This window comes from Orcinus orca, chromosome 10 (genome assembly GCF_937001465.1).
Source record: "Orcinus orca chromosome 10, mOrcOrc1.1, whole genome shotgun sequence".
Classification (NCBI taxonomy): Eukaryota; Metazoa; Chordata; class Mammalia; order Artiodactyla; family Delphinidae; genus Orcinus; species Orcinus orca.
The window spans coordinates 38,650,223-38,672,376 of record NC_064568.1 but is presented as its reverse complement, the minus strand read 5'-3'; the positions used below and the strand labels follow the sequence as shown (position 1 = coordinate 38,672,376).

Below are 22,154 nucleotides of genomic sequence, written 5' to 3'. Positions count from 1 at the left end.
GTGTTTGAGAGATGAGGCATTCCTTTTTGCTCTCTTTGAAATTTGCTTCTTCTAGTCCTTCCTAAGGAGGGGGAGAAAGCAGGGGAGACCCAGGGCTGTCCAGATTCCAGGAGGAACCCCTGGCAGGCAGCAGCCCGTTCTGTGTTCAGAATGTACTCGTTGACAAGAGTGCGGGCCTGGAATTCCAGCCTGGCCACAGGCCCAGGAGGGAATGGACACATCCTGCATAGGGTTTGGGGAACAGAGCCCACCACGAGTCCCATGCCCATACCTGTCCAGTAACTGTCGGGGGTCTTTGAGATAGTGGGCGTAGGTAAGCCCTGGGGAGTGAGAGCATTTTTAGGACCCTCCCCTTGTAGGGAGACAGACCTCAGCTGTAACTCCCTGCCCTTTACTCCCCCAACTCCCTGAAAGAATGCGGGCCTCCAGTGAGTGACCAGCGCCAGCAGGTCAGAGCTATTTCTGGCGGCTGAGGAGGCACCGGATTCCGGGTGTTCAGGGCAGGAGGAGGGGACGAGGGTCAGGCCTGAGGCGCTTCCCGGACACCCCCGCCTGCTGGGGGCTAAGCCCCCGGAGAGGGGCAGGCTTCCTGCCCTTCCAGCCCTCGGCCCTCGCCTCAGTTTCCTCAACAGTATAAGAGTCGGGCAACGGGGCCATGGTCCTTCGCAATTTGGAGGACGCTTCCTGATTGTTTTCTTGTCTTAAAATTACCTGATTTGCGTTCGACAGAAATCAGGAGGGCGGAAGGCAGTCTATGGGTGGCCAGTTGTGGCCGGGCCAGTTATCGGGCCTGACCACCCGGGTAGGTTGGATGCCTCTCAGGGGCCCACATGCCTGAGGTTGGGCGGGGCACCCCTCCCCCACTCCCCGTCCTGAGCTCTCCGGGTAACCCGGACGGGCCGGGGCGTGTCGCGGGTACGGACCTGGCCCGCCGCGGGCGGGATTTCCAGGATGGGGCGTGTCTTTTCAGACGGGGGCGCGGCGGGCCAATAAGCAGAGGGGCGAGGGGGGCGGGGCCTGTGCGCGGGTGCGGCGCGCTGCGGGGCGGCCGACGCAGGCAGAAGCGGGCGTCGCGGGGACTGCCGGTCGGCGCCGCGCGGAGCTGGCAGCGGGATTGGCTGCGGCACTCGCGTGTCAGGGGGTTGCTAGGCTTCGGTCGCGCGCCCCGCCCTCGCGCTCCCTCACCGCCCGGTACGTGCTCGCGCCGAGGCTGCGGTGCGGCGCTAGAGGTCCTCGGGCTCGGCGGCGACGGCGGCGGCAGGAGATTCGCGCCGAGTCCCCGGGGAGCGGGGCGGCGTCTCGCGGGCGGGAAGAGCGAGCACCTGCCGCGGCCCGCCCGTCGGCGCTCGGTGAGTGCGCCGCGCGTCCACTGCCGCCGAGCCTGGCAGCCCAGGCCCCCATTTCCGTCGCTGGCCCAGCCTTCCGAGGAACACCTGCTGCTGCTCTCGCTCTTTGGCCCGGGGCGGGGACACGGTCGCGGACGTCCTTGCGGGTGAGGGGGCGACGCGGCCCGGGTAGAACGGCCCCTTGCTCTCGGCTCCTCGGGCGAAGGCTGGGGGCGTCCGGCCCCGGGCTGCGCGTCGCGGCGGTGGGCCAGGCCTCAGCCCGGGCCGCGCTCCAGGGAACGCGCGGCGGTCGCGGGCGTGTGCGGCCTGCGGACTGTCTCCCGGGCTTCCTCAGAGGGTCGCGCGGCCCAATTTGGCCAGAGCTCGAGGATGGGGCATTGAGCCCCTCAGGAGGCGCCGCAGCCGCTATATCCTGAGCCGCTCAGAGCCTTGGGGTCACCCCTTCACACACATACACACTTGGGCTTCTTTGGTGTTTGGAAAACCATATTCACCCGCGGGTATATCTGGAAAATGTCTCCAGAGAAAATGCTCTTTCGGTTTAGAATCCTTCTGCCGTAAATTCCGAGTTAATTTCATACGAAGTCAACTACTAATTTAAAATGCATATTTTAATTCTGTGACTTGAGAAGCTCTTAGATTTGTAAAGTTACTTCAGAATTAGTTTTAATGGTGATCATGAAGTTTTGCCTTGGTGAGAGCTACAGCCTGGGACAGCACGGTTATAGCCTAGAGTTCTAACTTAAGAGTCCGGCCTGCTGTTTCCCTAAATAAGCGAGTAGACGTGATTCCTGGCATGGAAGCTAAACTCTGCAGGGAGGGTGGTGTTTATAGGACCTAAGTCCAGATAAAGAGTTGGATGTGCTACCAGGTGTTTTGGAGTTTGGTGTAGATCGAATGTTGTGACTTTATCAGGTGGTTCTATGCTCAGCGTTCAGAGACATAATTTTGGGATGTCCTTTTTTAGAAAAAGAATTGAACATTGGAGGCATAGTTTGAATATGGAGAAGTTGAATTGAACTTTGTTTGCCTTGGAGCCAAGTAATAAGAGCTCCTGGCCTACATGCTTAAAGGAGGCTGAGGAGGCATTTCTTGGAGGAGTGAGATTTGAGGAGGGAGTTGGATGCATGGTATGAGCCTGTTTAAGGCCTGTGGGTTACTGTAAGAAAGGAGTAAGCATTACTATATAGGCAACAAACATCTGGTTGGAACATGAAGGCTTGTGTTGTTACGTGCCTCTGTTGAAAGAGGCAGAGAGCCAGTCTTTACTGCTCTGAAAAATTGATTTAGCAAAATACATTTCATTTATTTAACAAATATTTGGCTTCACTGCTTACCAAATTCTGTGGTAGGTCCAGGGGACCCAAGAGACTGGTTCTGCCCTTAAGGAACTCAGGTTCGTGGACAGTGGGGGATGGGGAACCTATGATTGATAGTGTCTGCCCACTAAGTGTGCTCAGATGGTGCTTGGGAGCCTGAGGAGAAAGGGAATTCCTGAGCTGAGGCTTGCAGGGCCAGCAGAAATTAGCTGGGGGACAGCAAGTTCTGGACACAGGGAACCACATGTATATGAGTGCCTAAAGTAGCACGTGTAAGTCCTCCAGCATGACAGGTGGGAGCCCCAGGCCTTTCTTGTTGTGCTTAGTAGTTCAGACTTCATACTCAAGGTGCAGGAGTCTGGGAATGCTTTTCCTCAGTTGAGTGGTATAGTCCAGACCCATGTTTAGAAAGATCTTGTTGGTGGCCACATAGGTCGTGGCAGGGAGGGGATGGGAAAAGGACCTCTGGCTCTGAGGTTGGCCCTTAGAGGAGAGAGGAGGGAGAAGGAGCCAGCTCAAAAGACTGGCTGAAAAGTTTGAGCAAAGGGAATACCAGGCTGTGATGGGGGAGGAGACTGCATTCAGGAATGTGTGGGCCAGAATATTTAGCATGACCAAAGCTTTAAACCACGTCTTCTGCAGGTTTGCTAGTGCCTCTTAAACATTGAATATGGTGGGATTTGGAGGGACCCTGGGGCCACTTAAACTGGGATTATTTAGAAAAGGAGAAGCATGGCATTTGTTTGTTAAAAACCTTTAACAACCTTATTTCTCACTTGAACTGGGGGCATTGCATTTCCTCTTGGGCAGGGCTGGTATATTAACCCCTGAGAGTAGATATGTGTTCATCCTTGTTGAGGCAGATGGGAGCATGTTCAGTCCTTTACCTCACAGTTGTTCCACCCTTCCCTGTGCTCTGGGCCAGTGACACGATGGATCTACATCAGCCACAGTCGAGGGCCTTCTGTGTTTCTGCTCTACATGCACCATTGCTAATGCTTATGAGAATCCTTTATAGTGGCTTAGCAAACTGAGTCATAGATGAAGGAATGTTCCCAAGGTCACACAACTGTCATGTGGCAGAATTAGGATTTGAACCCAGGCTGAACATTTGGCTGTACCCATCTGTGTTTCTGTTATATCAGACTAATAATGGTGGCCTCAGTTGGGTCCTTCTCTGGCAAAGACCAAGCCCAGGTGTCTGGTGGTGGGCAGAATGCCAGGACGATATGGGAAGGTGATCAGTGATCCCATGTGGAACTCCAGGAACATGTTGTGAGGGACCATTTTTCAGAAACCTAGGGTTTGTCAGAGCCTTCTTGAGGCCTGTGCTGGTTGCTCTGGGTACCATGCTGAAGTAAGCCAAGGAACTTGGGTCCTAGGCTGGAGAGGGCAGACTTTAGGGAAGAACTGCATTGGGCTAGACCTTCAAAAACGGTTAGTGGTTTGATTGGTGAAGGAGTGGTGGCAACAAGGTCACAATTTTGTGGAAGAAGAAATGAGCAGAGGAAAGGGGTGGGAGGGAGAAGACTGGGCACTTTTTTTTTTGTATGTTCTGGAAGGTTGGGTTGCAGTCAGAATGCCACGTGGAGGAGTTTGGTGTTATGTAAGAATAGGAAACCTTGAAGATCTCGGAGCACAGCTGTGATGGGATCAGCTCTGTGTTTTAAGAAGTGAGCCCTCACTGTGAATGTTGAGGCTGGGCTGGACCAGAGGCAGGTTGGTTACTGCTGTGGTCCAGTGGGGGAGACACTGGATCTGAACAAGAACAGTGGTCAGCAGAGGAGTGGAGAGAGATAAAGAAGGTTCAAGATGAGCCAGTTCAGCAGATGTTAGGGACCTGAATGGTTCTGGTACCAGCAGGGGTCTACCACTGAGTGGAAGAGGCAGGAGGTTGACAGTGAAAAGATGAGGATGTAAGGCTGCATCAGCCAAGCACTGGTGAGGTCTTGAGAAACTCCAAATAAAGAGGGGCCCCTAGAGAATTCCCCAGTGGTCCAGTGGTTAAGACTGCACTTTCATTGTGGAGGGCTGGGTTTAATCCCTGGTCGGGGAACTAAGATCCCACAAGTTGAGTGGTGTGGCCAAAAAAAAAAAAAAAGAGGGGCCCCCTAGACTGCAGGAATGGGAATGGGGGAAGGCTTGAGTCTTTGTGGCAGGCAGGTAAGATGGCAAGGAAGAAGTGAACTTATGAAAGAGAAAGCATGATTTGTTGACCCACTTGGTAGGTAGAGGAATAGTTTGACTTAAAGTGTCTATAGTTTTGGATACTCAGAATCATGGTGGGTGTAATGTAGCTTTATTTTTTAATATTTATTTATTTATTTGGCTGCGTTGAGTCTTAGTTGCGGCATGGGGGATCTTTGTTGCAGCATGTGGGATCTTTTCGTTGCGGTGCACGGGCTCTTCATTGCAGTGCTTGGGCTTCTCTCTAGTTGTGGCACATGGGCTCTAGAGCGTGGGCTTAGTTGTCCGCCCTGGAATCGAACCTGCATCCCTTGCATTGGTAGGCGGATTCTTAACCACTGGGCCACCAGGGAAGTCCCCCGTAATGTAGCTTTAGACTGGATTAAAGAATGGCCACTGGCTCACAGATTTGACCTGTGCAAGGCAAACTGAAGGTGGCCTGTGATGGTGTGAAGTTAGAGCCCCTATACCTGTGCTTGCTTTTTTAAGTTGGGTTTTTTGGGGGATTTTTTGGTCATAGCCTTCTTGATAAGAGGCACATAACTAGCCTAGTGGAATTGCAAGTGTTGACAGATAACATTTTGTGGATGGGCAAGAATAAGAGTGAAGTCTCATGAGTTTTTTTCCTAGCCAGTATAGGAAGTCAGCAATGAGAAGTTTGATTCAATATTCCAGGTTCTGGGGTACATTGTTTAGATTTGAGCCACTACAGAGTATGACTGCTTGGAGGCTGGAGTCTTCCAGAGTATCAAAGGAGAAAGAAATGGTGATGTGAACGTCGAAGGGGACTCAGATGGGGTGTAGAGTATTGAACCTTAAGGGAACTCAAAATGAGAATACAGGTAGTATGGTCTTCAGTGTGTCCTGTATATTGGTCAAGGATTTCTCCCTCCTTTTCTGGAATAAGTGTTCTCCCTCCTCCATGTTAGAGTGTTTCTGTGCCTTTGCCAGTATTATTGCGCTGTTGCTTCTTTTTTTTTTTTTTAAGTTTTTTTTTTTTTTGATAAATTTATTTTATTTTTGGCTGCGTTGGGTCTTCGTTGCTGCACATGGGCTTTCTCTAGTTGTGGCGAGCAGGGGCTACTCTTCATTGCGGTGCGCATGCTTCTCGTTGCGGTGGCTTCTCTTGTTGCGGACTAGACCTAAAGGCTTCAGTAGTTGTAGCACGTGGGCTCAGTAGTTGTGGCTTGCGGGCTCAGTAGTTGTGGCTCATGGGCTGTAGAGCATAGGCTCAGTAGTTGTGGCACACGGGCTTAGTTGCTCCGTGGCATGTGGGAATCTTCCTGAATGAGGGCTTGAACCCGTGTCCCCTGCATTGGCGGGCGGATTCTTAACCACTGTGCCACCAGGGAAGCCCCTGTGCTGTTGCTTCTTAAGCCCCCATCTTTCTCTGCTTTTCCTGTGTTGACACTTCAGTTCTGCAGTAAGGTGATGGTGGTTTTGAATATACAACTGATTGATCTGGTCATTTCCCAGTAGGTCTTTGTGTGCGCATGCCTCTGGGTATTGATTTAAAGCAGTCTTCCTGTGAGTTGCATAACCTGCTTTGCCTTTTGACAGTCCCTCTTCACTCTGATCATTAGTCAGTAATACTGCTCAGATAGCAATTTCTATAAATAGGATTTTAGAGTAGTTTACAAAATTACACCAGCTAGAGTGCTTAATTTAGCCTTAATGAATAGGATTTCCTATTTTCCTGTTTCTTAGGTTTGATAGCTAAGCATTTTCTTAGCCTTGCTCTGGGTCCAGGGTGGAAGGATGGATGGGATGCTGTGGTACAATATCATGAACAGAGCGTGTCTAAATTGGTGAAACTGTTGTGTGTTCTCTGTTGGAGTGAAGTAAATCTGAATGAAACTTTTGCAGTATGTTGACTTAATTTATATTTTAAAAATAGGATTCTAGTGGGAATAATCAACTGAATATAAAAAATCAGTTTTTAAAAAAAATTTTGGGGCTTCCCTGGTGGTGCAGTGGTTGAGAGTCCTCCTGCCGATGGAGGGGACACGGGTTCGTGCCGCAGTCTGGGAAGATCCCACATGCCACGGAGAGGCTGGGCCCGTGAGCCATGGCTGCTGAGCCTGCGCATCCGTAGCTTGTGCTCCACAACGGGAGAGGCCACAACAGTGAGAGGCCCGCGTACCGCAAAAAAAAAAAAAAAAAAAGAAATTTTGGCGGTGCCAGGTCTTAGTTGCAGCATGCGGACTTCTTACTTGCAGCATGCGGGCTTCCTAGTTGCGGAATGTGGACTCTTAGTTGCGGCACGCATGCGGGATCTAGTTCCCTGACCAGGGATTGCACCCGGGCCCCCTGCATTGGGAGCACAGAGTCTTACCCACTGGACCACCAGAGAAGTCCCTAAAAAAATCACTTTTATGACAATGCCTTTATCCTATACATCATGGGGTGCATTTACTAGTGTTGAGGTTTTGCTTCTCAGTTATACCTTCTTGAGCTAATTGATTTTGAAAATACCACTGTCTAAATTTTAGACATTGGAATTAATTTTATATTTTTGAAGCTGTTTATAATTTTTGGTCCTGAATTGACTCTACAGAATACATTTCATTTTCATTATTACCCTTTGACAATAAAGGGTGACTGATTGGTGGTGTGGGCGGGAGACTGAGTGGCATTCCCCACTTCCTTTGGAGGTGGTCATTGTGGTGTATGTAATTCTATTTCGGTTGTGGGCTTTCACCAATATTGGTTCCTTCTTTTCCTGTAGGGCCTCTGTTCTCCAGGAAGATAAGGCTTTTTTTTTTTTTTTGGCTGTGCTGCACAGCATGCAGGATCTTAGGTTCCCCAACCAGGGATCAAACCTGTGTCCCCTGCAGTGGAAGCACAGAGTCTAAACCACTGGACCGCCAGGGAAGTCCCCCCAAGATAAGGCTTTTATAGCACTAGAAGGTGAGGTAAGGTACTCGAAAAGGGAGATTTCTGTGAAAGAAAGATGGTGGATAATCACATACTTGGCAAAATGATCACGGAATTTTAAGACACTATAGTGGGGGAAAAGCTGTATTAAATAATACATATATTTAAAATAAGAAATGTGGAAGAAAAAAGTAGAAAGGAAGGGAAAAATCCCTTGTCCCCCAACCGTATTCTTTCTTTAAATAGGAAATGCTAACACATGGTTCAAACTCAAAAAGTTCAAAAGGATTGGACAGGGGAAAGAAATCTTTCTTCCACCCACCCCCTAAGTCCCTGCTTCCCCTCCCTAGGAGCAGCCGATATCCCCTGATTCCTGGGTGTCCTCCAGAGATGGCCCTTGGGCAACGCTTTTACTGAGTTTAGGTTAGAGTATAAATTTAATTTTTAATCTTGTTTTTGCCCTCCCAGCATTATAGCATGATCATTGTTCTATAAATATAACGTTTTTTTTTTTTTTTTTTTTTTTTGGTGGTACGCGGGCCTCTCACTGCTTTGGCCTCTCCCGTTGCGGAGCACAGGCTCCGGACGCGCAGGCTCAGCGGCCATGGCTCACAGGCCTAGCCGCTCCACGGCACGTGGGATCTTCCCGGACTGGGGCACGAACCCTTGTCGCCTGCATCGGCAGGCAGACTCTCAACCACTGTGCCACAAGGGAAGCCCGATATCACATTTTTGATGGTTAACCTGTCCCCAGTTCTTACATGGTTGTTAATCTTACTTTGGTTATAATAGATAATGTTGCAGTTAACATCTTTGTGCATAAAGTTCTTTTAGAATCTTTTTATTACTGCAATATTAAATATAAAACTTTTGAAAAAAGTGCAGTGTGACTTACAGTTTTGGAGGAGCACATCTATAACATCAAGTAAGGCAGGTTTTTATTGATTTTCATTTTTAAGCACTGTGTACATTTTCCCCAGTTCCTTTTCTATGACTTGCATGGGTATGCAATTTTTATAGTCACGTAGAGGCCTAGACTCGATATTCTCTGCCATTGGGGGTATGTGTAGCCACAGATTCATTCTTCCTGAGGCAGTCACAGCCCTTGGACACCCTAAGTATAGGGGAGTGTGCCAGTTGAGGGGAGCTTAAGGATGAGTGAAACATTTGGAAGGATGTGTCATACTCAGGGAAAGAGAGGCCGGTGCCCAGCTTGGTCTGTTTTGGCATTTGCTCTTCATTTCTATGAATGTTAAGTTTTTATGTATGCAGTATGGGAATCGACAAACAAGAAGCACTGCTTACAAAGTTCTTTCTAATATGTATTGAAACAGATTCGTGGAATTGGTAGATGCTTGTTTTGGCAAATGTTATGGTTGTCTCTGTTTTACCTCTCACTGTACTGGGAACATTTACTCTAGGAATTCCAGGGGTTGATACGGGATTACTTAAGAAGATTCCCAAGGCTGTCTATGACAGAAGTGAACCACCTCTGCCTTGGTTTTCATAAATGCCTCTTTTAATTAGCTTAGTTGTTCTCCAGGGCTGGGTTGATTCTCTAACCAGTTTTTGCCAAGAAAAATGATAAAGTTAATAATGGAATTGCAAATACTGGTTCCTTTTTATTTGGCTGTTAATCAGCACCCGGTATACCATCCATTTTCTGGGCCCTTATTATACTATGAAATGCTTTTATAAAACATGCATCTCTCGTCACTGTAAATGTCTTGTGTATACTCCTGCTTGGGCTGGTAGATTGTCTTTGCATCGGACCTGCCCTGACCTCAGGGAGCCTTGCTTACTGGATTTTTTTGGCTTTGACGTGCGGCATGTGGGATCTTAGTTCCCTGACCAGGGATCGAACCCCTGCCCCCTGCATTGGAAGCATGGTGTCTTAACCACTGGACTGCCAGAGAAGTCTCTTGCTTACTGGATTTTTTAATTGTGGAGACCAGCCTGATGAGTAGCCCTTGAACAGGGGTGGATTCTGAGTCTTGTGGAAAACGAGGAAGTGTAGTGAACTTTGCTTTATCTGTTATGTTAAGCATACCTGAATAAGCGTCTTATATTTTTAGACTTTTGAGCAATATTGTGAAGATTGAATTGCCTGAGGAGAGAAATTTGGTAAGAGGAGACTAGAAGAGAAGCTCTTTAATAAAGATCTAAAAATAGAATTCACTAAAGTCACAAATAGATAACAGTAGGATTCCTGTCTCCTTTCCTTCTCTGGATTGTGCTACTAGCTGTCGCTTCTGCTTACCTGGAAGAGATCATAATATTTTGTCAGAAGGGTCAATAGTATAGACTTAAAAAAAATATATATATATATATTTTTTTGTTGTTGTTGTTGTTTATTTGGCTGCATTGGGTCTTCATTGTGGCATGTGGGGGTCTTTTGTTATGGTGAGCGGGCTTCTCTCTAGTTGTGGCACTTGGGCACCAGAGTGCACAGGCTTAGTTGTCCCACAGCACGTGGGATCTTAGTTCCCCGACCAGGGTTCGAACCGGGTCCCCTACATTAGAAAGCGGATTCTTTTTTCTTTTTTTCTTTTTTTTTGCGGTACGCGGGTCTCTCACTGTTGTGGCCTCTCCTGTTGCGGAGCACAGGCTCCGGATGCGCAGGCTCAGCGGCCATGGCTCACGGGCCCAGCCGCTCCGCGGCATGTGGGATCCTCCCGGACCGGGGCACGAACCCGCGTCCCCTGCATCGGCAGGCAGACTCTCAACCACTGCGCCACCAGGGAAGCCCAGAAGGCGGATTCTTAACCACCGGACCACCAGGGAAGTCCCAATAGTATAGACTTAACATACTGTGTTTGCCAGTCTGAACATGTGCTTTTTCCAGTTTTAAAAGTAGTTTAAAAAGTGACTGGATTCCTTGGCACTGGGAAGAAATCTTTAGTAGGAAAAGTTGATTGTTCTGCTTGTAGTACCAGCCCTGGGCTGACGGGGGCTGTGGGGTCCCTTGTCCCCTCAACGCCCTGAGTGGTGGTGGTTTTTTTTTTTTCCTTCTGGTTGGGCACTGCTGCCCAGAGAGAGGACTCCTGTGTAGGTCATCTAATCCGCATGACTTAATCAGTTGGCACCTCAGGACTCCCTTCTGCTTTTTTAGGAGGGGCCCTTTTTGATTTGTGCAGCTGGATAGAAAAATGGCTGCTCAGGCTTTCTTCTTATGCAGGCCTCTGATACCCTGGGCTGCCTGTGCCCTTTCCCTCCATGTGAGGGGGTGAAGGAATGTCCTGGCCTCCCCTCTGCCCTCCTGCCATGAGCTTCCAGGGAGAATGGGGCACATTGTGGGCTGTGCACAGCCCTCCGCTTAAGTGTCAGGCCTGCCATGGCCTCTCTGTTGGTCTGCTCTGGTTACAGGGTGCTGAGGGGCCAGAAGCCCAGCAAGCAGTCATTTCCTCACATGCTGCCCTGCTGTTCAGGAGTGTTCTGAGGGATGGTGCTTGTGCTTTCTTTGCTCCTGGGGCTGCCCTCTAAGTTTGTCAGTCTTGGTAAACATTCTTGTGGACCCCTTTGCAGGCCTGAGCTCACTCTTGCTGCAGATTTCAGGCCATATTTGGAGAGGCAGGCCTGCTGCTCCCAAGGGTGACTGAGTGCCAGGTCACAGGAGGCTGGGCAGTTCCTCCAGGCCACTGGGGAGGCCCAGTATTCTGAATCCACTGGGAGGCATAGGATTAATCTATTTGTGAATGAAATTGGACTTCAAACTCTTGTTTTTCAAATTTATTTTGGCCTTCAATTATATCTCAGTAAAGCCAAGGAAAAACTTATTTTGGCCTTAATCAACTGTAGAACTTGTTGAAGATGTGAAATGCCAGAATATGGCGTAGGGGAAGCCAGAGAGACTCAACTTTTTAAAAAACAGGTTTGTTCCGGATATGGGAGCTCACTCCTGATATCAGACTGCCTTACCCATCAGACAGTTCTTCTCCTGACCCCAGGCAAGTGTGTCCCTGGAAAAAAAATGTATGAGATATTTTTGGTTTTGATGAGTGAACAGATAGAGGTCACTGGCTGTTTGTCTTTCGGGGGTGTTGACTTCAGATAAGGAGCCAGAGTTGTGATCAGCTGTTGTTTAGCAGGTTCCATGAAGGGTAGGTGAGTGAGTTGGTGGTGGTGGTAGCGGGGATGGAGGAGGCCTAGTCAGGCCTTTCTGGAATTGGCGAAGGGCTTTTCTACTTGAGGTCTATATTGATTGCATGGAAGGCTGCTGAGAAATTTGCTCCTCTAAAACTCAGGTAGGTTGACTTCGGAATGGTCCTGGAAATTGTTCCTGATCATAGTAAAAAAAAATTCCATTCTTTCCATGATGCTTCAATATGTACAATTTCTTTGTCTTCTGTGGAAGTGTCTTGTGAAAGGAGCAGCTGGCACTGGCACTGCCCTGGATGTTTGCCTTCCTCCTACCTTTTTTCTTTCTTTTATTACAGGAAAAAAAATTCTAGCCTATTTTAACCTGCTATCTGATCAGAGTGATACGTTTCCTTCTCTGTTTTAAGATGGGAGTGGCACTTGTTTTTATCAAATAAAGGAATAAAACATATTTGCCATGCTGAGATCACACTGCAAATGCCAGCACTTGTTATAAAATGGTATTGAGTTTTCTAAAGGAGAACTGTTCTTTCAGATAGTGCCTGGTCATGCTATGGTCTTTTGGGTCATGACTTCCCAAGAGGTGAGGTCTACCCACTGAACCCTTGCTTTTTGGCAGGACAGGCAAGATTTTTGGTACAAGTGTGACGAGGTTGGACAATGAAAACACTGACTACCCTCAGCAGTAGAAACTCGAGCCTGAGGAAGGAACCTACCAGAGGTACTGAGTCCCTTGGAACCCTCCCATCCTGATGTGGCCTTAAGTAAGGCCCTTGACCTCTCTGCCTCAGCAAAATTGGGATAGAATATCCTCCCCATGGGCTGCTGAGGAGGAAATAAAAGCTTCCTAGTAATATGCCCTACACCTCTCCATAATTGCTACTATTATTACATTTATCCTTTTTCTAGTGTAAACTGAGAGTCCGATATTTAATAAAGGCTGGACATATTTCTTAGGTTAAGTGATTGGTTCAGGGGTGTTTTTTTATTGTGGTTTATAATTATATACATAATAGATCATATTTTATATGTACCAAGTAGAATCTTATTAAAAAAAAAAAGCCTTAGACATGAGCCCATTGATACCTCTCAGAAAGCAGCTCTAGCTTGACTGCTTGCTCACCTGTGGAGCTTTTTTTTTTTAATAAAATTTATTTATTTTTGGCTGCATTGGGTCTTCGTTGCTGCATGGTTTTTCTCTAGTTGCAGCGAGCAGGGGCTACTCTTCGCTGTGGTGCGCGGGCTCCTTCTCATTTTGGTGACTTCTCTTGTTGCGGAGCACCGGCTCTAGGCGTGCACGCAGGCTCAGTAGTTGTGGTGCATGGGCTCAGTTGCTCTGTGGCATGTGGGATCTTCCCAGACCAGGGCTCGAACCCCTGTCCCCTGCATTGACAGGCAGATTCTTAACCACTGCGCCACCAGGGAAGCTGCCCACCTGTGGAGCTTTGAGTGCTGTGGTGTCTTATTGGGGTGCATCGTCCTGGAGGCACTGGCCCCATCGAGACGAATAAAGGACAAAAATAGTTGGAGGACCAAGGATTCTGTTAACTTTACAGTACTGTTTATATTTTTAAGGAGTTTCTTTGGAAATTCTTTGTGTGCCCAGGTTTGTTTTCTTGAACCTCACTAGTGCAGTAGAAGGAGCATGGACTGGCAAGGTTGCTGCATGAGTTGAGTGCCTGGAAGTGCTTTGTTTCCTTTTTTAGTATAATGTTTATTTCTGTTTGAGTTATCAACAGCAGTGCATGTCTGGTGTGAAAAGCCCTTGGTTTTCAAAGAGCTATACCTCTACTTATTTTTTCCCCATGTGACCATATGACTTCTTGCCTAGGTAGTTTATAATAGGTAACTTTGACTTTTCAGTCAACAGATGCATTTTAAGAGACTTGGAGCAAGTGAGTGCTCCTGGTTGAACGTTGGGCAGCAGCAGATTCTGTACCTGGAGCATGTAATTCAGCTGAGCTGTAGTGTTGGAACTCTTTAGAACAGAAATTTTAAGACTTTTTTGTTTGTTGTATAGGAGGATGAGCTCAGTCTGGAATGTCAGAACCTTACTCTGTAAAGTCAGCATCCTCCCTGGAAACCTGAAGTATTTTGGGTTTCCTTGACTCCTTGAGGGACAAATTGAGCATAGAGCTCCGGGGTGGGAGGAAGATGAGGGTACAGGCACCGGTGCCCAACTTCTGAGCAGAGGATGATTATCCTAAAGACAAAAATGGGGTTTCAGCCTCCAGATGATGAAGACGCCGGGTTTTATGAATCTGTGTTCAGGGGGAGCTGCCTGTGGGTTCCCACTGGAGAAGGCTCCAGGTGATTTCCAGATAGTGAAGGCATTTGGTCTCTGATCTTTGTTTTAGAGGCAGGTGAGGGTAAAGCTATTGGCTGTTATCAGATAAGAAAATGACATGATACCACCAGCGGGGAGCTGAAAATCTCTAAATGCTCACTCTAAATCATCTGATAGGATAGAGGGGAAGCAGAGCCCACAGGCCTTCTCCCAGCCTGGGAGTAGTCCTGGGGCAGTGCAGGGCAGTGCAGAGGAGGCCACTGTGCCAGAGCTGATTCTCAGTACAAGAGAAGAAACCCTGCTGTGAAAGTAAGTCCATTTCTACTGCAGTCACTGCAGACTCCTTGTCATTGTGGGGGGATTATTGACCTTGGCAGTTTTATTTCAAATTTGGATCTGGGGTGGAGAAAGCAGGATGCCCAGTGGTATACATAGTGATGTCCATGTTCCTTAGCTAGTCTGCTCTTGTAGGTTGTCTGAAGCACGGAAATATTACACCCATCAGAGATTATGGGTGGCTGGATTAAGATTGTTTGTATTTTGTATATATATTTTAAGTAGTGTATTTTGTGTCAGGTCCTTTACATGCATTAGCTTACCTAATGAATATATGTTTATAATTGGAAAAAGTTAAAGAAAAAAGGAATTTGATCTAGGAAGTGTTTAAGATGAAATATTGGCTGTTAAGCAGCCTTGCAAGACAGGCTAGCCCATGAACTATGGAGGGGACTGTCTTTTGGCACCCAGCAGGCCCTGTTGTCGCTGGGTTTCAGTTATTTGTTCATTCATTCAGCAGGTGGTTTTTCTTTTTTTTTTCTTTTTTTTTTTTTTTTTTCGGTACGTGGGCCTCTCCCGTTGCGGAGCACAGGCTCCGGACACACAGGCTCAGTGGCCATGGCTCACAGGCCTAGCCGCTCCACGGCACGTGGGATCTTCCCGGACCGGGGCACGAACCCTTGTCGCCTGCATCGGCAGGCGGACTCTCAACCACTGCGCCACCAGGGAAGCCCTGGCAGGTGGTTTTTGAGTCACTGTCATGTCCTGGGCACCGTGCTAGGCCCTGGGAATGGATCTGGCAATGGATGAGAGAGGTATGGGCCCTATCGTTGCCCTGACCAGAAAAAAAAGGGAGAAGTGATGAAGTTATTTCCCTTCAGTTGATATTTTTCAGGAAAAAATGTGATTTGGAGAGGCTGAGGGTCACACCCCTGGCAAGTGACTGCAGTCAGTGTGCCTCTGATTCATCATAAAGGGGAGGTGGGGGGGGGCAGGCCCATCTTAGAGAGTGATGTGAGGGATCAGGGAGAGGACCTTAGAGAGCTGGCGGGCAGTAATAGATTATTTTCAAAGCCAAGCTGACATTTGGGTATACAGTGATATGTCTCTGACCTGTTGAGCCATTTCCTAACCCTGATGCCATGGGAACCAGTTGAGAAGGATAAAGGAGTCATGCAGGTAGCTACAATATCAGCTTAATAACCAGCAGAGCTATTGGAGAGTGTGGGACCTGGGTGAGCAGCCAGTGGTGGTTCCTAAGGCCAAACCTCTGAATTAGAGAGAGGTCTCCACCCAGTTGCCTATGAGGCCACCCTCTCTGTTCCATGCTTCCTGGTGGGGTTCTCTTTCTGCATATGCTGCTTTGCAAAGTCCTCAAGCTCTTCCAGGACTGGTTTTCTGTTTACTTCATCCATTTATTTATTTATGTATTCATTCATGTGTGCATGTATGCATGCCGCATGGCACAGCATGCAGGATTTTAGTTCCCCGACCAGCGATTGAACCCATGCCCCTGCAGTGGAAGCGTGGAGTTTTAACCACTAGACTGCTAGGGAAGTCCCAACTTAATCTTGTCTTTTTAAATCTATTTTTTAACTTTTTTTTTTTTTTTTTTTTTTGCGGTATGCGGACCTCTCACTGTTGTGGCCTCTCCCGTTGAGGAGCAACAGGCTCCGGACACGCAGGCTCAGCGGCCATGGCTCACGGGCCCAGCCGCTCCGCGGCATGTGGGATCTTCCCGGACCGGGGCACGAACCCGTGTCCCCTGCATCGGCAGGTGGACTCTCAACCACTGCACCACCAGGGAAGCCCTATTTTTTAACTTTTAAAAAACTTTACTAGTGTAAAATTAAACAAAAATGGAGAAAACAAGACCACCCTCCCCCCAAAAAAAGTAGAGCTTAGTGAATTATAAGGTCATGAAATAGAACTTTACTGGTTCCACCAGAGGCTTCTCTGTGAGCCCCAACCCTGCCACAGCCCCCTCTCCCCTTCCTTCCCAAGGTGACCCCATCCTGTCTTTTTGTAGCCATTTTCTTACTTTTTTTTTTTAATGGTTTTATCTCCCAAATGTGTATCCTTAGGCACTGCAGTTTAATTTTGTCCATTTTTTTAAAAGTTGTCATATCTTGTAAGTTTCTTTATCTGCATTTTCTCCCCTCTGTCTCTTTTCCTTGCAATTATCTGCTGAAGAACCTGGGCCCTTAGACCTGTGGAATCTCTCACAGTCCAGATTTAGCAGATTGTGTCCCAGGGTGCAGTTGAGCATGCTCTTCTCTGTATTTCCTGTGAATCAGCAGCTGGATCCAAAGGCTTGATCAGCCTCAGGTTTGGTCCCTTTGGCAAGGCTGAGGTGGTTTGGGTCTTTCCTCCGGAGTGCTGCTTTCCTTTTGTTCCATATTTTGCTCATAGCAGGTACCCAGAGCACCACTTCTGTGGCAGGACAGTGGGGCCTGAGGAGAGGCTAGGCCCAGCTCAGCCTCTAAGTGGCTCTGTGGTCCTTGTCAAACCAGTTTCCCCAGCACAGTGTGACAGGTGTTGGAAGAGGAAAAGCCTGGATGTGTTCTCTGGCCTAATTCACTGAGATGGGTTCACAGTGCTGTCCCCCTCTCAGGCCCTCCCTTCTTCCTTCACATTGCTCTTCTCCCCACATTCTCAGCTCCTCTGCCTTTCATTGTCTGTCCCTCATCTTGTCCCCTCTTCAGCTTTCCTCTCTTCCTTTCCTGTTTTGTTGATAGGGTATTGTGATGGGGAAAAGGTTGTTTGAGACTTAGGGGAGGAATGCTCATCCTGCGTGATTGCTCACCATCTGGGAGACTGTAGAAGCCTTGGTTTACCCATCTGTAAAATGAAGGTGTAGCTCCTGATGACTTAAATGGTCTCCTCAAACTCTGTCTTATGAGCATTGTGTTTTACAAATTTTCTTTGTGTTTGAAAGCTATTTTAGAGGATTTTCCTGCTTCTCCATGTAGGCCACACAGCTCCAGTGGTAAGGAAATGGAGAAATGGATAGAGCTTAGAGAGCAGCCAGAATCTAGTCTTTCCCCATATCTGCACCATCAGACCAGGTAGGTTGGGTGGATAGTAGAAAGCTTTGTGGGCTGTGGTCATGGCCTCACCTGCTGGTCTCAAGCAGTCTCTGGGTACAGAGACTTGCCTTACAGAATGGAGAGGTATGTCAGCTATCAGTGTTGTCGCCTTGCTGGCTGGTAGCTGAAGATGTGAGCATGTGGAGGTCCAAGAGTGAGTGTTGAGAGTAGGCTCAGGCTCCAGGCCCAGGAATTCATCAGCTAGTTCTGGCTTTCTTGTCTGGAGGCCCCACCCCAGCTTACCCCAGAATTTGTTGGGCAGCGTAAGCCGGTATCTGGTGTGAGGGCAACTATGTGCTCACATCAGAGAGCTGCTGCCTGGTCAACTATTGCCGTGAAGATCTGGAGGAAAAGGGCTCTGCTCATGGCTGGCCTATACCTTTGTATATAGTAAGCTCGTTGCCCTTCAGATGGGAGCTGCCCCTGAGAAGAGATGTCATGTGATGTACCAGGATTTTTCTGGGCTTTTCCCAGTGCTGTGACACTTACCATGTGCCTGTGGAGTTTTTGTTGTGCTATTATTTCACACATTTAAAATTCCATTTATTTTTATACTTAAATAATTTTGAAGCCATGTAAATTCAGATTTTTGCATCCTGTATGTCCATCAAGGTTGCTTAGGCCTAAGGAAGTAGACCAGGTTTTGTTTTCTTGTTTTGAATCCAAGTTTTCTGAGGGTTGTCCTTTAGGGAGGAGAATGTAAGGAATTCCAGAGTTAGCGAGGTGTGGATTGTGCTAGTGGAAGGGCTGGAGAGGCTGCTGGGCACTGCTCAGGAGTTGCCTGAAGGAGTGGGTGTCAGCAGCGGGCATGGCGGTGAGGAAAGCGCTGAATCTCCTGTGTGAGAGATCTGTATCACTACCTTTAAAAATTGCATTACTTGGAATTTGGTGAGGTCAAGACCACAACCAGAGCTAGTTGCTTAGGTGGTGAAGCAGGAGTTAAAGCTATGTTTTCTGATGTTGGCTGCTCTGGTATTCTATGGTGTTTGTAATCAGCTAAGAGTGAAGGTCCTTAGAGGGAGTCCTTGCTTTCACCTCAGGTGTGGGCAGGTGGCAGGCAGGTAGCAGGCTCCAATCAAAATTGTCCCAGGCCAGAGCTGAATTATCTCATTCTTTAGGCTTTGAAAATCTATTTTGTTATAGATGAAGTTGTTTCACTGAATCTCCTGATAACTAGCAGTATTTGATTTTTTTTGGTCACTATTAAAAACAGTTGAAGCAAGATTTACTTGTAGCAAAATGCATAAATCATAAAGGTACAGCTCGACAGTTTTAGATATTGTATATATCACTCAGATCAAGATACAGAACATTTCCAGTAGGTTCTATTGTGCCTTTACCCAATCAGCATCTCCCTAAAGGTAACCACTTTTCTGACCTCTGTTCTTGAGCTTAGTTTTGCTACTCTTGACCTTTATGTAAGTGGAATGATAGAGAGTATGATATGTACTTTCATGTGCCTGTCTTTTCTTGCTGAATGTTAGGTCTGTGACATCTTTGTGGTTCTGTACAGCAGTTTGTTCTCTTTTGTTGTATAGTATTTCACATATGAATATACCACAATTTACTGCTTTTCCTCTTGGTGGACATTTGAGTTGTTTTTAATTTTTGACTATCATGAATAATACTGATATGAATCATTCTTGTCCATGAATTCTGAGTATATATCTAAGAGTGAATTGCTGGATATACTTGATGTTTTAATTACTGGGAATTTTGTCTGTATGTCTCTGTTGTATTTTATTTTTGATCTTCTCGTTGTGGAGAATTTCAAGTACACTCAAAGACAGAATAATACAACGAATCCCATGTACTTATCACCAGCCCCAACATCCATCACCTACTGGCAAGTCTTGCCCATTCACACTCCCAACTATTGTCCCTACCCCACACCTCTGTTATTTTGAAGCAAATCTCAGACATCCTGTCATTTCATCCATCAATAGTTTAGTGTGTATCTATAGAAGGTAATGTAACCACAGCAGCTGCTGAAGGGCTTCATGCTCCTATCTGGTCCTGGTGTTCTTCACTAGGGGTTTGTATCATGGTCCTCATGGTAGGATGTGGTTCCCAGTTCCTGTTACTCCTCATCTTGCTGGAGTTGCCTATGTCCCTGGTTTTTCCAGGAAGTTTTTGAACCAGGAACCAGCATGGTATAGAGTTGGAGGGTCATCTTAGGACTTTGGAATGTCAGTCACTGTTGTGGGCACCACTTTCTGTTGGATTAATCGTTCATGTGTACAAGTTAGGCTGATCTGAGTGAAAGATGAGAGTGGATTGGTGAGTACTTTTGTGCGCAGACACACAACTGCCTGTCCCAGGTGGCTGCACTGGCCAGGGACAGATGGTTCTTCCCCCACTGCCCCAAGAGTCTGGAGGGTGTGACCTCCAGGATAGCCGGGCTCCAGCGTTCCTCTCAGACTCTGCCCCTCAGTTGAAAAACAATAGGCCTCAAACTTAGGTTTGGCAATATGATTTAGAAAAGGTTAATGTTTTTCAGAACAGTGAAGCTACAGTATGAAGATTAGACTTGGGAGCTCCAAAATACTCTCTAGCTTCCCTCTCCTGTTCTCCTTGGGCTCAGCACTTGTATTTGTGTTCGCACTGCCCTGAGCACAGAGTTGTTTAGGGTGGGCCCGGAAGGTACCCTGGTCCACAGGGCTGGTCCACAATAGGAGCAAAGAGCACCACAGATAACTTATTATTTGGAGTAATTAACCCATAAATTTTCCATAGCAATTTTCCTCTGAGGCAGTCAAGTTTGACTAGAAAAATATAGTTTTGATTCATTAGTCATCTGGATGCTCACCCTCCCATATTTTCATGCTGGCTAACTATGAAGTACCATTACTCCCAGCTTGAATTTATGATACCTGCTGCCCACTATGCCCATTAATCCAACAATATGAGAGGGACAAACTGTCTCATGCTCTTTCAACCTGTCCCACACTCCTTTCTCTTCCATCTCATGTTATTAATGAAGGAGTTTAACAATAACAGTAACTCAATTTTAGTGAAAGTAAGAGAAAAGTCACTCATATCTTTAGGTCGGAATGTAAATTGAAGGGTATTTTGCCAATATCTAGCAATTCTAATATACATAACCTTTGGCCCAGCAATTCCACATCTAGGATTTTATCCTCAGATTTCTTACCAGAAGAATGCAAGGCTGAGAGGGAGAGAGCACCCTTCAGAGCAAAATATGCAGGATACTTAGACAGGTATGTGCCACAAGCAGCAGGGGGTAGTGAGGAAGTGGATCCACCCACTGGGGCTGAGGTCTTCCAGTTCTAGTAAACTTTAAAAAGTAACAGTTATGAAGTATGTGATACCATTTGAACTTTGAGTGAAATAAAAAGAGATGTACTAGTTTATGTGTTTAGAGATACATTAAATGTGTCATTTGTGGAGAACTACTGAAGAAACCCAGCCTGCTTACCTGAAGGCCTGGGAGGGAAACCACCTTTTCACTTATGGCTTAGTGTATTATTGAAATTTGTTTTACCTCCATGTGAATTATTTTTATTGCATTAAGTTCAAAGGACCAGACAGCTGATGGCATCATTGTGAGGCTTACTGTGTATCTTCTGAATCATGCCCGGGGATCGTTAATGGGGAATCTGATACTGGGAAACACTGATTTCAGCCTGCCCATATTTTGTGTTTAGCTCTGGGACCTCTGAACTTGGTGATGGTCTGGTTGGGGGTTTTTTCCTCCAGGAGGGAAGGCTCCTGGGAAGGAAAGATGAAACTATTTTTAATCTTGAGCAAACATAGCCCAATGTAGTAATTTCAGGCCCCAGTGTGACATTTTCTTCCATTATAATCCGAGTCACTTTTAAAGCAAAGTCCTTTTTTGTACATTTTGTGCTTGTAGTGTTTCTAGAGGGAAAAGCTTTTAAAATACCCCCTCCTTATAAAGGAGGGCTTGGGGTCCTGGTGGGCTATGTTTTGAATCATGAAGTCAGGGGCCTTGGTGCCTGGAATCTGGAACGCGAGTGGACAAAGTGCGAGGGTGTGAGGTAAGTGGTAGGATTAGGGTTACTTAGGCCATCACCGTTTACAGAACTCATCTGTTGACTTTGCCTCACAGCTGTTGATGAATATTGCTGCTTCGTCAGGGAAGAACTGAGGTTCTGAGACGAGAGGCCGACCATGCCCCACGTTCCTTTTTCTTAACACTTATTTTCTCTTCATTTCACACAGTTTATATTTTTGTAACTTAAAATTTTGTTATAACTTCAAACTGCAGAAAAATTGCAAAAGTAGTACAAGAAGCTCCTAAATACACTTTACCTTGAGTTACCATTTGTTTACATTTTGCCTCGTTTTCGCTTTGTCATTCTGTTTCTTTTCACTCTGTACATTTTTTCCCTGAACCATCTATGAGTGATTGGCAAACATCATGCCCCTTTACTCCTAAATACCTAATTGTGTATTTCCTAAGAATAAGAATATTCTCTTACATAATGACAATACATCTGTCAATATGAGGGAAATTTAATATTGGTTTAATATCTAATCTACATTCCATACTCAGATTCCTCAGTTGTCCTAATAACACCTTTGAAAGCCCCATGTGAGTAGGCACAAGTTGCTGGTTTGTCTTGATGATCAGTTCTGGTTGAGGAGGTACCTGACAGTTTTTTCCTCCTTAAAGTTGCTATTTTTCCCT

General features: G+C 46.8%; 1 protein-coding gene across 5 annotated transcripts in view; it reads left to right on the top strand.

Moving 5' to 3' along the window:
- Positions 1-1,035: 1,035 nt before the first annotated feature.
- The window catches only part of DAG1 (dystroglycan 1), a 64,446-nt gene continuing 43,327 nt past the window's right edge, over positions 1,036-22,154 (top strand). Inside the window, exons 1-2 of one of the 5 annotated variants that reach the window (XM_049716387.1) lie at positions 1,057-1,191; positions 14,292-14,423. The gene's annotated coding sequence lies outside the window, so the exon portion shown is untranslated. Of the gene's footprint in view, positions 1,493-14,291; positions 14,424-19,246; positions 20,701-22,154 lie in introns of those variants that run through there. The other 4 variants (XM_004283950.3, XM_004283948.3, XM_004283951.3 and 1 more) reach the window with 4 other exon arrangements.